This window comes from Sarcophilus harrisii, chromosome X (assembly GCF_902635505.1).
Source record: "Sarcophilus harrisii chromosome X, mSarHar1.11, whole genome shotgun sequence".
NCBI lineage: Eukaryota > Metazoa > Chordata > Mammalia > Dasyuromorphia > Dasyuridae > Sarcophilus > Sarcophilus harrisii.
In genome coordinates, this window is record NC_045432.1 from 48,043,126 (window position 1) to 48,058,395 (window position 15,270).

At 40.0% G+C, this 15,270-nt stretch overlaps 1 pseudogene; it reads left to right on the plus strand.

The window, feature by feature from the left end:
- Positions 1 to 514: 514 nt before the first annotated feature.
- On the plus strand, positions 515 to 6,060 carry LOC116420212 (annotated as a pseudogene).
- Positions 6,061 to 15,270: the final 9,210 nt, after the last annotated feature.

A 15,270-nucleotide genomic window follows, 5' to 3' on the forward strand; every position in this document is an offset into this window, starting at 1 on the left:
GGAGATGGTAGTCAAAGTAACTATGGTCTGACTTGCTTGGCACGTGATGCCTCTCGTAACCTCCTTGGGGGTGCCATGCTACTAAGGCTAAGCTGGCTTGCCTGTCTTGTGGGAGGCAGTTGCTTGACACCGCCTTTCTGGATAACAGTCATAAGGACTGGGCTAGAAGCAAGATGGGTGGCGGATTTCCAAGGCTCCTCTGTTTAACTAGCTGTTTTCATGCTCTATCCCTCATTACACAGTGAGATGCTTGAAAGCAGGTACTGGCATTTGCCTTTCTTTGTATCCCCAGTGCCCACAGTGCCCAACACATAATAGGCAGCTAATACTTGCTTATTGACCATGTAACGTGGTCGCAGTTGGTGGTGATGATGACGAGGAAGGTAAATCTCATCTCCAACCTGATTTCTCTTCTCAGCAACATGAAAAGAATATTTAAGTGGCTCATATTTAAGTGTGGTTTTTTTTTAACAAATATTTTAAGAACTTTCATGTAGTAGAGGCCTGTGTTCTAACTGTTTTGTTTGGCTCCCTAGGGAGGAATCAGGAACAATGGAAGGAAGCTGCAAAGGGATAAATTCGGTTTAATGTCAGGAAATACTTCCTAACAATTAAAGCTGTTTCAAAGTGGAACGGGCTTTCTTGGAAGGTAAAGAGTTCCTCATCATTGTTTAAGTTCAAGCTCATGCTCATCAAGCCTTTAAGAAAAAGTCACCTGAGAGATTCTGATTCTGGATGTTTCGGTTCCTGGGTATTGTTCTAACTGTTCAAGCAAATCGTCCACAATTAACTCAGAAAAGTGCTCAAACAGTTTCTTCCCTTTAACCCTCTGATCCCATCACTGGGCAATTTAGCTTAAATGTTTCTAATTAGTCCAGCCTCCTCATGATACAGTGAGAGGTTGGATCAGGGAAAGGGATAACTTTCCAGAAGTCACACAGGCCATATTAAAACCCACATCCTCCATCCCTCCATTCCTTCCTTCTTTGTTTCTTTCTTTCATTTGTCCTTTCTTTCTTCCCTCCATTTCTTTCTTTTTTCCTTCCTTCCTTCTTCTCTCTTCATTCTATTCATCCTTCTTTCATTCACTTTTACTCAAAAGACATTCAGATAAACTAGAATGAGGTCAGTGCAGCTTGGGCCCAGAAGACCCCTTATTTTCCTTAAAGACACACAGAATTTCTGAGGATTTACCAGGGTTGCCACTTCATTCTCACACTTTTTCACTAGAGCCCTTTAGTTAGTGACACCAAACCCAAGTCTCTTTTCACTGTACCACCCCAAGAAGGATAAACAACACAGAAGTACACTCATTGGTAACAGAGGCCATTTTTAACAGCACTTACAGCATTTTTTAAAGGTAAAAATCACTGGAAATCAAGTGGACATAGGAGAATTGCTGAATAAAGTAATATTTGAGGGTAATTAGGTATTATTGGGGGGTGAAAATACTCATTGGTAAAGATTCAAACAAACATGGGATGATGGACAAGACTTGGTGTGAATGAAATAAACAGAACTGGGAGAGAGTAACGGTAGTAACGTAAATTAACAAAATACTAAGTGGAAACTAAATTGCCCGGTAATTTTTCTCACACTAACTAGTAACAACCACTTAGAACAGATAATGAAACATACGTTCGGAGGGGGAGCGGCGCGAGGCCATTCCAGTAAGGCTAAGGGTATTGAGGTACGTCATATATGACATCGCCCACCGATCGTTTAGACGCAACTCAAAGGGAAGATTCCATGGCAGAGGGCAAGGGGTGGTCAAAGGGAAGGGGAGGTGTGTTTCTAGAAATGTCTGTGATGGAAAAGTAGAAATCAAAAATAAATTAATATTGTTTCTGTTTTAATTGATCTTCCTAAGTTTTGTGCTGACCTGATCCAGTGAAGAGTCCAGGAAGGAACCTTCCCTCCGCTTGCCTCCCTTCTGACCCCCCCAAGATGGAGACGCCCACATCTACTTCAAGCTTCGGAGATCAGACCGCTTCTACACTAGCAGCCATGGCTTCGGCCAGGGAGGCCGGGATGAAGGAAGCCGTGGAACAGCTCCAGGCGGGACTGCTCTGGCTCCCGCATCCTGACAAGGTGTTGAAATATATGAAACGGCTTCATGATCTACCAATGACGGTGAATGTTCTGGCGGAGACCGGCATTGGCAAGCTCGTGAACAGTCTATGTAAATACGAAGAGGTGGGTGCCATGGCTCGAAACATAGTGGGGCGATGGAAAACCCTGGTCTCTGCTGAAGAAGACTTCGACTCCGACTCTGACCCGGACTTAGTTTGGGAGGAGCAGAGCTTCGAGAGGAGTCGTTCCAGGAAACGGCCCCATGCTGTTTCCAAGGAAGATGACTTCCAGAAAATGCGGAAATCTTCGTCCAGCCAGCCACCGAGCCCCAGTTTTGGGGAGAGAAAACACCCAAAGCTCTGGGAGGCAGAGAAAAGCTTCAGAGCCTCGTCTGCTTGTGAGACCCGAGAAGGGAGAAAAGAGTGTGATCACCACTTACCGATGGACCATCCAAGCAGCAGCCAAGTTCAGTCACTGCCTTCTGACAACTGTCAGCAGCTCCCCACAGGCCATTCCAGCCTCCAGGCAGAGAAAGCGCAGAAATCGGGGAAAGGCTCAGACCCCCACATTCCAGACAAAGGAAAGCCCGTCCAAGAGCGTCAACTAGGAGAACCCTCCCAGGTTAAACCAAAGTCTCTTAATGACGGGAGGAGATACAGATCGGTAAATGAGAAAGAAAAATCTCTACTGGATTTTGAAAGACAAAAGAAAACGGTGACTTCGAGCAGAGAAAAAGTATCTGCCACATCGAAAGAAGTGGGCCAAAAGCCATCATCGTCAGGCACTGACACAAAAGAGAAACAGAGCAGTGCTCCGAGAGCAGATAAAGATAAAGAGAGCTACACTGCCAAAAAGTCTTTTCCGCCAAAGGAAACACAATTTGTAAAACACACTTCAAAAACAAAACACCTGGATATTCCAACATCCAAACCGGAAAAAACCCAACCAAATAAGGATATCTGGGATGTAGAGAAATGGTTAAAAGACAAGAAAGTGTCTCACAATGTACAGACCCAGGAGGGGAAATCCAAACCCCCCAAATCCCTCAAAAGCGCCGAGAGCAGCCTTCTCCAGTCTGGTGTGCCAGAACCACGTGATAAAGATGAGCAGCCCACCACATCTGATGGTTCTAATTCCACCATTTCTGGGCAGACACAGCAGAACAGCAGTGTAAAAATTCCAAATGTTGTTCATGAGGATGAAGGTCGCAATAAAGACAATGATGGTGCCAAAACTGATGATAGTAAAAGCCCAGATCCAGTTCGAGATCTGATCAAGTCGAATAATGGCAGGCTGAATAAAGAACAGTCTGCAATGGTGTTGGCCAAACTGAGAAGTATCACCAGTCGTATTACACCACGCTCAGGAAACACCCCTGTGCCTACAGTACAAGAAAGTAGCCAACCTACCGATTGTGAAACATCTCTCCCCTCGAAACCAAAAAAGAAGAAAACTTCCTCCTACCACGAAGAAGAAGGAATTGGATTTACAGGACGACGAATGAATTCGAAGATGCAAGTGTACTCAGGACCCAAATGTGTTTACCAACCACGATTAATATCTCTTCACCAGCAATGTATCAGGGTCCTCAATAACAATCTGGATTCCATCTATGAGATCGGAAAAGTACCCTATACAGTGCTGGAACCCGTCCTGGAGAAATGTACACCTAAACAACTGCATCGAATCGAAGGATACAATCACTTCTTAATTGGGGATACCGATCAGTTATGGAAAAATCATTGTAATCGAGATTTTAAAAAGGAAAGGCCCAAAGAATCTGAGTCCTGGAGGGAGTTGTACCTCCGACTTCAGGAAGCCCGAGAGCAGCGACTGCTGGTTTTAACGGAGAATATCCGATCTGCTCATGCCAATAAACCCAAAGGCCGCCAGACCATGATGGCCTTTGTCAATTCTGTAGCCAAACCACCTCGTGATATTAGAAAGAAGCAGGAAAAATTTGGTACTGGCAGAGTAGCTATTCCTGAAACTAGTAAAACCAAGCCTGCCTTATACCCCCCAGCCAGCCGTTATAACAGCAATGATGTACAAATATCTGCTAGCGCTAGTACTAGCAGCATTCATTCAACATCATCGGCTGGTAGCTCTGGTTCTTGTGATTCCAGAAAAACCCCAGGGAAAAAAATTGCCCCCATGATGGCCAAAACTATCAAGGCCTTCAAAAATAGATTCTCCCGCTAATAGGCCTTTCCATAAAGTGATAATAGGGGTGAAGTAGCATTTTCTGTGTTTTGGTGGGGAAGGGCATTTGTGAAATTAATAAAATAGCCTGTAATCTTTTACTCCAAAGAGATCGTTATTGTCAAATGAGTATCTTGAACTTGCCCATGGATTGATAGCTCTGAGTTTTTTATATATTTGTCCCCTATAAGTTACCTATATCTTACATATAAACTATATAGTACATATATCTAATCTATATCTCTCTTTATATATTACCCTGCCTTCTTAACTGACTAAGATTTTAACCACTCTGGGGAAACGGATGAAAGCTTGGGCTGCGGGAGGATCTTAGTTTAATTCAGCCTTGTTAGAAGACCTCTTTATAACTACAAAAACTGTTTTTATCTAAGAAATATTGCCATAGTTTGTAAGATCAAGAAAACCTCATGGATAACCTGGTTTTTAACAAAGCATTTGATAGCTTTTAATTCTAATCACATAGATGAAGTGTTATGAGTTAGATGATAATTAACTTGGGTGGATTCAAAAGTGGTTGATTGACTTGAATCCAAAGAGACGTCATTAATATTTTGATGTTAGCTTAGAAGAGAGATCTCTTCATGAGTGTTCCAAAAATCTCTGCTTGGTCCTGTCTTTTTAAATATTTTTTATCATCTTAGATAAAAGCCATAGATTGTACCTCTATGCAATTTTCATTGAGCTGGGAAGGACGTAGACCATTATCCAATGGCAGAATCATGAGTTAGAGATTCCAACAAATTAGAGCATCGGAATGGATCTAAGAAGGTGAAATCTATTAGGAAGGAATATAAATTTTTAAATTATTTATAAAATTATTTTTAATAATTCAATATCTATGTTACTATATTTATTAAGCATATTTATATGATGTTATCTTTATAAAATCATACATGTTTATTATAAGATAGATATCAAAAACCCCCAAAGCTCACACAACCTTGGACTGCATTAAAAGAAGTATTAATTCTACTGCCAACTGGTCACACCATATCTCAGTTATTGTGGTATCACAATTTAAGGACACTAAGCAGTTAGTTCTCAGAGGAGGCCAAAAAATGGTATAGAAACTAGCGTGGAAATATCTGTGATAACATAGAGGTAGGGTCTCCCAGCTCATAAAATATCTTCTAGTAGACGTTAGATAACCACTTATTGCAGAGGAAATTCTTGTGAAGTTTTGGGTTGAGAAGAATGGCTCCCTTCCCCTCTGACATTCTATGATCATAAGAAACTAAAAGCCTACAATATGACATACAGAAAAGAAAAGAAAATTGATTTGCTGCTCCAAATGTCAAGTCTTACAGAGTTGAGCATATGATCTTCAATGTCAAAGATGGATTTTCAGCACAAAGCAGGAATTTGTATCACTCCTGCTGAGAAACTGGAAAAATGACTTGTCTAAGAGCACGTAAGCTAGTTGAGTGTCAGAAGCGTGTTTCACCCTCTCATCTCAATCACACCCCTTCCTCTGCAATATGCTGTTATTCCAACTCATGAAGTCTGTTAAGCAAAAAGTGATTTTCAAAGTATTATTTTGTTTTAGCTCAAAGAAGTCTTTCACTTTTCCTGACTACTCTCACAATAGGATCAAATAGAAAAATAAATTTTTGCTCTCTCAGGTGCCTTTGAAAGAAAAAATAAGTATAGTTCTTCAGAATCTCATCTGTAACTCACATTTTTTTCCATTCACATAGAGTCAAGCACTTTAATTTGTGATTTAATTTTTCTTTGAACTATGAAACCCATGTAATAAATTCGTTGAAATTACTACTTTGGTCTCTGGTTTTGTTGTTCAACTCTGGATTTTTGCTTTTTCAATGTGAAATTCATTATTATTGAGCCTAGATCTCTCCGAATATAAACTCATCCTTGAAAATAGATAAAATTCTTAGAAATGGTCCCAGCGGTGAATGAAGAAAGATTTTTAAGTCTGCATCCTTTCAGTTATTCAGTGTTTCAGGGGTTTTCCCATTTTATCCAGGTGAAATCAACACCCTTCCTTTTCCCTCAAGACATTAAAAAAAACCAAAGCTGACAGAGTAATACCTTTATGATCATGGCATTTAGGCTGTTTTTCGGACTAACTGGAAATGTCCACATTGACTCGGGTACATTACTTTTCACCCTGGTCTTTTGGCTAACTTCTCTCAGAGGACATAATCAACCCCATACAAACACTTCAAAATAAGCAGAGAAAGTTGTTCTAAATGTTTTGGAAGAAAAAAAAATGTTAGTATCACTTTGGAATGACATAGTTATTGAAGGAAACAGACTCCTCCATAGGAATCATGGCCCCTAACCTGAATTTTGGCCTCAGCTAGCCTATCCTGCTGCTGCCTTTGACCCTCAGACATTCCCTAAAAGTAGCACGGTGTCAAAGGATGCTTAGCTATCACTATAACGATTCTGTGACATGGTTGATTCGGTGAAAAAAAATTATCTAGCACATTGTTATCATATAACAAAACAAATGGACTGAAATTTATCCTTTCCTGTTACAAATCAGATGTTGATGATACTATACAGAGGGTTACTGCTTATAAGTTAGACTGGATGACCTGTGAGGGCCTTTGAAACTCAAGGCCTGATATTCATTCTAGACCAGAGGTTTTTTTTAATTTACTATTTTATTTTCCACGGTTACATGTAAAACAATTTTTTGAACATTTGTTTTTGAAACTTTTGAGTTCCAGATTCTCTATCTTCCTCCCCCACCCCCCACTGAGAAGGCATATGTGAAGTTCCGCAAAACATTTCCATAAGAGTCATCTTGCAAAAGAAAACAACATAGATCTCCCCCCTCCAAAAAAACCTTCAAGAAAAGTCAAGTTTTAAAAAATGCGCTTCTGATAATTGTGGAAGTATGTATAGAAGAATTACACACGTTTAACCGATATAGGATTGCTGTCTAAGGGAGGGAGTGGGGGAAAGGAAGGGAGAAAAAATTTAGAACACAAGATTTTGCATGGGTCAATGTTGAAAATTATTGCATATATTTTGAAAATAAAAAGCTTAAAAAAGAGAAAGAAATATCACAGTATAATAAGCAAATATACCAGCTGAACCTGAATAAATAATCTGCCTTTCATAAATGCATATGGCTATGTTTCACATCTATATAGAAGGTATTGAGATAAATAAAATTCAAATGTATTTAAATTTTTAAAAAAGTAAGCTTCAGTCGGTATTCAGATGCAATCCGTTCTTTCTCTGCATAGCATTTTTCATCATAAGTTCGGCAGAGTAGTCTGGGATCATTGTATTGATGAGAGTAGTACTCATTCACAGCTGATCATCCCACAACATTGTAGAGCAGAGATTATTAACTTTTGTTGTGTTATGGGACCCTTTGGCAGCCTGGTGAAGCCTGTGAACCTCTCCTGGCTTCATCTCCAGGCTCTCCTGTGATGACACTCAATGACTGGTGAAGGCTTGCCTAGAATTATTATACTGAGTCCAAGCCATGCTGTTCACCTCCCTCCCCTCTGCCTCCCCATGACATCTGCCTTCCTCTCTCCCCAGGTACCTCACCTTCCCCTTCCCCCTTTTTTCTAGTTACCTTTGTTGTCTTCCCTCATTAGACTTTAAACTCAGTGAGAACAGGTACCATTTTGTACCTGTCACTTAACACAAGGCATTGGCCTTGTTATGTTCTATGTATGTATGGTTATGTATGCATGTATGTATGTATGTAGTATCCATTTATTCGTTCTTCTTTCTCTCTGATGGGTCCCTAGCCCTTGTTCCCAGAATTTCCTCTCCCCAAAATATAGATAAGGGAGAGATGATGGGCCAGAGTCTGTAGTCTACTCAAAACTGCACATCCAGCTATTGCGGAGTAACAAACTCTTAACTGTTGACAGGACCTTGCAAAAACCTCATCTTGTCCCCTTCTCTAAATAACAATACTAAATAAAAGACATCCTGGCTCTTCCCTTATCTGTACCTGGCTCTCCTAACGTAGCCTGCCTGTTGACTTCGGTCAACAAAATTTCAGTATATAAAGCTCTCTCACTTTTTGCTAATTACCAGACTTGCTCAGAGCTCGATCTGGTACACTTTTACATTAACAAAGTCTTTGTGACAATAATAGAATCTCTTTGACCACATAATTACATTACATCAAGTATGTGCTTAGGACCCCCCACCCCCCCACCCCCCACCGAGTAGGTACTTAACTACAAGCACTTAACTACAAGTACAAGCAAGTACTTAACTACAAGCACCCTGCAATCTTAGATTCAAGTACACCCTTTCAGAGTTCCACCCTACAAGCAAGCTGTGCCTGGTCCTGTGCAGTTTTACATTTTTTATCAATGAGTTGGATAAATACATAAAGAGAACAATCATCAAGCCTGCAGATGATCTAAAGCTAGGAGATATATCTAAAATGTTCAATTATAATTAACCTTGAAATCTATTTCAACAGAATAGAAGAACATTGAACCGAATCTAGTATGATGAAATGCAGCAGGGACAAATGTCTTGTTCTTGGATTCAAGAAAGCAATATCACAATTATAAAATCTAGAAGGAAGTCATTGCTACTTAGAAGTTTACCTGAGTAAGATCTGGAGGTTTAGTGGACTGAAAAGAGTTTTTTTTTTTTTTTTAATTGTGTTTTAGGTTATACATGTACATTCAATTTTTTAAAACATATTTCCATATGAGACATGTTGGGAGAGAAAAATCAGAATAGAAGGAGAAAACCATGAGAAAGGAAAAAAAGAAGAAAGGTGCAAATAGTATGCATTGATGCACATTCAGTCTCTATAGATCTCTCTCTGGACGCAGCTGGCATTTTCCACCCAAAGTTTATTGGGATTGCATTGGATCCCTGAATTGCCAAGAAGAACCAAGCTGATCTTCGGACAATCTCGTTGTTGCTGTGTACAATGTTGAAAATGGTTTTCTGTGAGAGAATAGAACAACTTAGTAAACACTGCAAATACATTTTCTGGCTAGCTCCTACATTTTCCTGTGTTTAGAGCCCATTTACCATTATTTTTAAAAATTTTTATTCAGAAACATATTCCAGATAATTCTGATGATCTCTCAACTGATAGAGCAGGCTACAGATAGGTAATACCTATCTGGCATTTTGGGGATCATAATTCATAATTCCCTCTCATTACATGAGTGGGGAGTTGTTGGGTTTTTTTGGAAATAAAATCCTCAAGGCTTTTGGTGACCAATTTTAGTTTAAATCCACCAACACTGTGTCTACTGGCTCCAACTTTTAACATTGTGGGCTACTTCCTCCTAGGTAGCCTTTTATCCCTTCACTTCTGTGAGTCCTCTTAGTATCCCTCTTACCTCTTTGTTTACTCTCTGTCTCGTTGTAGGTTCTTCATTCTCTTCAGATGGGAGTTGCCCCCAAAGTTCTGTTCTTCCCTTCTTCAGTCACTCTTTCCCTTGGCTATCTCGGCCATTCCCATTATTTCAATTATGCTTTATATGTTCTCTTTCTCCACACCCAAATTCTTCTCATGTATTTAGTGTTATGCTTCTTTGATTGGATAGAGATCTCAATGCCTCATTTGCCAGCCGTCTGAATTTGGACTCTTAGCCTTCCAATAAATACAATGTGCCCCTTCTGCTAGAGTCTTTGATTCTTTTGCCAGTATCACTATCTGTCTAATCATCCAGGTTATCTCATCTTTTACCCTTCCCTCTTCTTTACCCCATACATCTAATAAAATCCTGATATTTATTCTTCCCTCCTTTCAACTCTTATTATACCACCCTGATTTAGCCCTTCATACATAAAATATTTTATTTGTCTGCTAATTGATCCTTCCCTCTCTCACCTTCACACCCCTGTACCCCTAGTGTGAATGTTCAAGAAGCTCTTCAGTTCTTCTCCCATTAAACTTTCAGTCAATCCTCCTTACCTGGCAAATAAAGCATTATGCCCAAGTCTTGACATTTAAGGCCCTGCAAGCTTATTGTAGACTCTTTTCCTTCCTAAACTGCTATAGTTTGATTAAAATGGATTACCTTCTATTCTCCTCCTTTCCTCTTCATGCATTTGACCAGACTATTCTCTATGCATTGAATGGATCTCTCCCACACTGCCATCCTCATCTCTGACTATCAAGGCCCCTCCATTCCTTCAAGGCTCACTTCCTTTGCAAAGCCTTCCTGAACTTCTCTGCTCCATGCCTTCCCATCTTAGAAGAGTAATTGATCTCTATCCAATATCTCCCCTATATTTTGCTTAGCCCTGTTCCTTGTATCATAGTTATGAATAAGTTCCCAAATTAGATCGCAGTGCCCTTGAGAGTAGGGCTTTCATTATCCATATCCTCTTATCCCCAGAGCACTGAGCACAGTGACCTTCACTCAGTAGGTGCTAAGCAAATATTTAATTAACGAGTGCCTGAAAAAAATCTAACACCTGTGGGAGGAGGAATTGTGGAGGCTAAGTTTGTAGAGATAATGTTTCTTTTTCTCCATGACTGTGCTGTCGAGTGGCTGACCTCTGTAAGTTCAGTCTTGGCACCTATAACTCTCTGTTCTTTTCCCACCACAACTAATTAATTTTTAATGCAAGTAATAGCTTTACTTCTCTGTTCTGTCCCTGAGAGCACACAGCTTAATGACACTGAATACGCAGTGTTCCCTGGTAAAAGATCATCTTAATGCTTGTTTGGGCTAATGCAGCTTGTGGTTCAAATGGAATTCCCTTTGGATGGGTTTCTTCCACTCAGGGGAGGAGGGGTAACTCAGCTTCCTTTAAAGCTTAACTGGCAGTCCTTCTACACCCTGGCCCCAATCAACCTCTTTCACTTTCTATCAAAACAGAGTCTATCATAGTTAATGCGCATCATATCTTTGAGCCAATGTATCCATTTCCTAAGATGTCGAAGTGATACCAGATAAGCCCATTTCCCTCTCGGAGCTTCATTTTTCTCTTCTCTAAAATGAGGGGACCGGACTTGATGGTGCTGGAGATCCTCTTCCAACTCTGTCACATTTCCAGTTATGTGGTTCTGTGTTAGCTTGTCTGTGTAGAGTTAGTGAAACATGTTGTTTGAACTGCATTGTACAATAACTCAAGAGACCTTCCTTCTACTCCTAACTCTGCCACTGCTTTGCTGCATGGTCTGAGGGAAATCACTTTTTCTTTCTGGGCTTCAGTTTTTTTCATATGGAAAATGAGATGATCTCTAAAATCTCTTCCGACTCTAAAATCTATGAGTTTATGAACGTATCTATGTGTCGTCTCAAAAGTCTCTAGTGCCGTAGAGCAGTATTAAGTTATTAAAGGTTAAAAACTGACTAAGACTTTGGACAATGAAACACACACACACAGAGACAGAGACAGAGACAGAGAAAGGGAGAAGGAGGGAGGTAGAAGTAGAGCATTCAATCATCCAAATGGGAATCAGAATCCAAGCAGTATATATTTAGTTGCCCTCTAAGCCAGTAGAAGTTCTTTATCACTTAGAAAATAGTACTAATTTATGTTTAGGGTTTCATGACTATGAGATGGACAAGGCATATGGGCTTTCTATACAACATAGAAACAACAAGGCAATTTGATTTTTAAAAAATCCAGTCAAACCAGTTATTTGGCTTCAGGCTGAACAAAGGCCCCAGTGGTTGATTGAATTTTAAGATTTTTACCAATATTTTGTGTCAAGTATATGCACCTATACTCTTGGAGTATTTTTGTAGAGGAAGTCAGCTTACTGTTCATGCTCAGAAATAATAATGTAATAATGACAGAGATAATGGTCTCCTCAACTTCCAACCTATCATCCATGCTGTAAACATGGGAGAGGGAAACGACAAAATAGAGAATGACAGCCGGAGTAATATACAGTAGAGACTTTGTATGTCTGAAATCATTATAGTACCCATAAAGGCCTACCAGGAACCATGAAATGGATTTATACAATGTAAACTGAAAGAAGTTTACTCTGGATTGAAATACATGAAATGGCTAAAATCCAAGCATGGAATGGAAAGGCTATCCATGGGAAACAGACAGTGGATAATACAGTATCAGACAAATATGGATTTGTTTGTGGAATGAAAAAAAACATGGATCAAGGGCCTACTATGTGCAAAGTACTATGCTAAGTGCTGAGAATACAAATACAAAAGGAAGCTAGCTCCTTCTTACAAGGAGCTTACCTTCTAATTTGGAAAGGCAGTATAAGAGGTTTCAGCTGTGAGTTAGATAGAAAGAGCCAATTGAAAGGAATTTGATTAAGGTGGAGCCAAGATGGCAGCTTAAGGAAAGCTTAAGCTTCCCCTCCAAACTACTTTAAAATAACACCTGAAATCAAATTTTGGAGTGGAAAAAGCCACAAAGGGTTGGGGTGAGACATTTTTCTGATCTAAGAAGACTTAAAAGGTTGGCAGGAAAAGTCTGTCATGGAGGTGGAAGCCTGTCTGAAGCCCTACACCTGAGAGCAACCACAGCAGCCGTTTTGGGAGCTCTGAGCAGAGGAACGGTAAGAGAGTCAGACAGTTGGTCAGATTTATTTGATGAAATATTGGATTGCTTGAAAGCTGTAATCAGAGAGAGAGAGAGAGAGAGAGAGAGAGAGAGAGAGATGGAGAGTTGGTAATTGTTAACAGTGAGTTTCTCTGATAAAGACTTCATTTTGCAAACAGAAAACTGAGTCAAATTTATAGAAATAAGTGCCATTCTTCAATTGATAAATGGTCAAAGGATATAAACAAGTAGTTTTCAAAGTAATCAAAAAAGCCTATATTCATATGTAAAAAATCCTCTAAATCACTATTGATGAGAGAAATGCAAATTAAATGAACTCTGAGGAGCTATGTCGAACCTGCAGGATTGGGCAGGAAAGGTCTGGCATGTAAAAAAGTACAGGTCAAGCAGCATGGGTACGATCTCTGGGACTGGGGGAGCACCAGAGAGAAGGTCATGGCCTCCTTATAAAGGGAGGAGAACACAAGAGGCTGATTATACCTTCTGTAAAATTTTGCACTGGGCTGGCCCTGCCTCCCAAAACAGCTATGAAATTACAATCCTCTCCACTGAGTTGCCAAAACCTAAGTGAATAGCAACACCTTCTTAAGATCCCATTAGATGTTTGGATATCTTCTGATCACAAATGTTGGCAAATTAATTTTTCTTATCTTAGTGGATGTTCTCAGCAGCCATCCTCCTTCCTCCTTTGCTGTTCTTGGGGCTGGTCTATGTGGCGCAAATTGGTCTGAGAGCCCAGGTTCCCCGCCCAAAAACACAAACATGGACTTAGCATCAAAAATGGGGAGTATAAGAATGAACATTGAGTGGTCCATGATAACAACTCTGGGAGTAGAAATTCCTTTCTGAAAATAAAAATTTGTCCCAAATGGTGGCAAACATGAAGCTTAAATGGGAGCCCAGAGGTCAGCAAGAGGTGAGATCATCAGTGGCTGCTGAGTCTGGCAGAAGAAACTTGCATCTAAGATGGCAGAATTCAGTTTAATAAGTTCCGACAGATTGCATTGGTCTTCGACCGCTTTCTTCTGTAAGATTGACTTTATGGGGGGTTTGCTCTCTGTTCCTTTTCTTTTTAGTGCTAAGGGATATCTTGATATAGGGACTCATCTTGTCTGTTGTAGCTGGCGAGAAGGGTTAGCCACTCTTGGAAACTTTCACCTCACTATGATCTTGAATCTAGAGGAAAATAAGAAAATTAATAATGATGATGATGGTGCTGATTGCATGTGTATACTGTTTTATAATTTCTAAAACACTTTAATTATTTCATTTGATCTTCACAGCAAGACTGTGAGGTATTATTTTTGCTCATTCTACTGATAAGGAAACAGAGGCTGAATGAGATTAAGTCCCACAATAAGTGTGAGTTAAGAAAAAAATTCAGGTGTTCTTGACTACAAATCCAACCCCTTATAGCTATTGTTCTATGGAGCTGCTGCATGATGCTGCAAAGCATAGGTTGTTTATTTAAAGAGAACTTCCTGCTGCTAGAGGATTTCATTTTCTGAAGAGAAACCAAAGCTGTGCTCATAGCTTTTGGCCTCGTTGCATAAGACAGCCACTGCTCTGGATCACATTGGAGAGAGCCTCTTTTTCCTAAAAAAAAAAAAAAAAAAAAAGGGGGGGTTAAGAAGAAGCCTGGGTTTGGCCACTCTTCTTTCTTAACTCCCCTGACCAGTCCCAGGGCCAAATCATTTGTTATTTGTACCTAGGCAACTATCCATCTGTACATATCCTCACATGGAACATTTGGGGAGAAACCCCACATCTGTCTGTCATTGAAGATGCGTTAAGAGCATTATTTTAAATATATATTTGGGAACAGTGTCTTAAAATGATAGAGCAACTTATCTAGACCGACAGAGCTACCCTCTCAATAGCATCCAAGTTTAATTAATGGAATTTTTTCTCAATTTGTGCCCTTAGGTGATATTATCATAAAGAAAGCAATTTGGAAAATGGAATAAATAAATAAAGATGTATCTCTGCCTCTTAGAGCTTCAGTGATCTGGACTGCTCCATTAGCTACAGGCAAAAACAGTAATCAAGAGATTCCCTGCTGGGCTGCCTTCCTTCATGCTTTTCTGGTCCATAGTCAGTATTCCTGCCTAGATCTCATTTTGTGAACAGGTGTGCCATTTTAATGCTAATTGGAAAAGATGGAGGTAGGAGACTCCTCATTCGTTGGGTTTGGGGTTCTCCAAACATCAATTCCAACCCTTTCCCTCAGAGTAGGCTTCCAAGCAAGTAGCACTTGTTATAAGGTGATGAGGATTTCTTGAGGGGGGGGAGATTAGAAAGCCACATCCACTGGCATAGCCTAGAGATTCAGCTGAAACTCAGTGATGTCTATCCTGTCAAACTGTCTTCCACATGTATGGAAACATGGGTGGGCAGTGAGATGAAGCGTTACTGAGCTGTAACAACTGTTTATACTATAAACATGGCCGCCATTTCTTTATATCACTGTTTTTTTTCTCACTTTTTACTATCTTGACT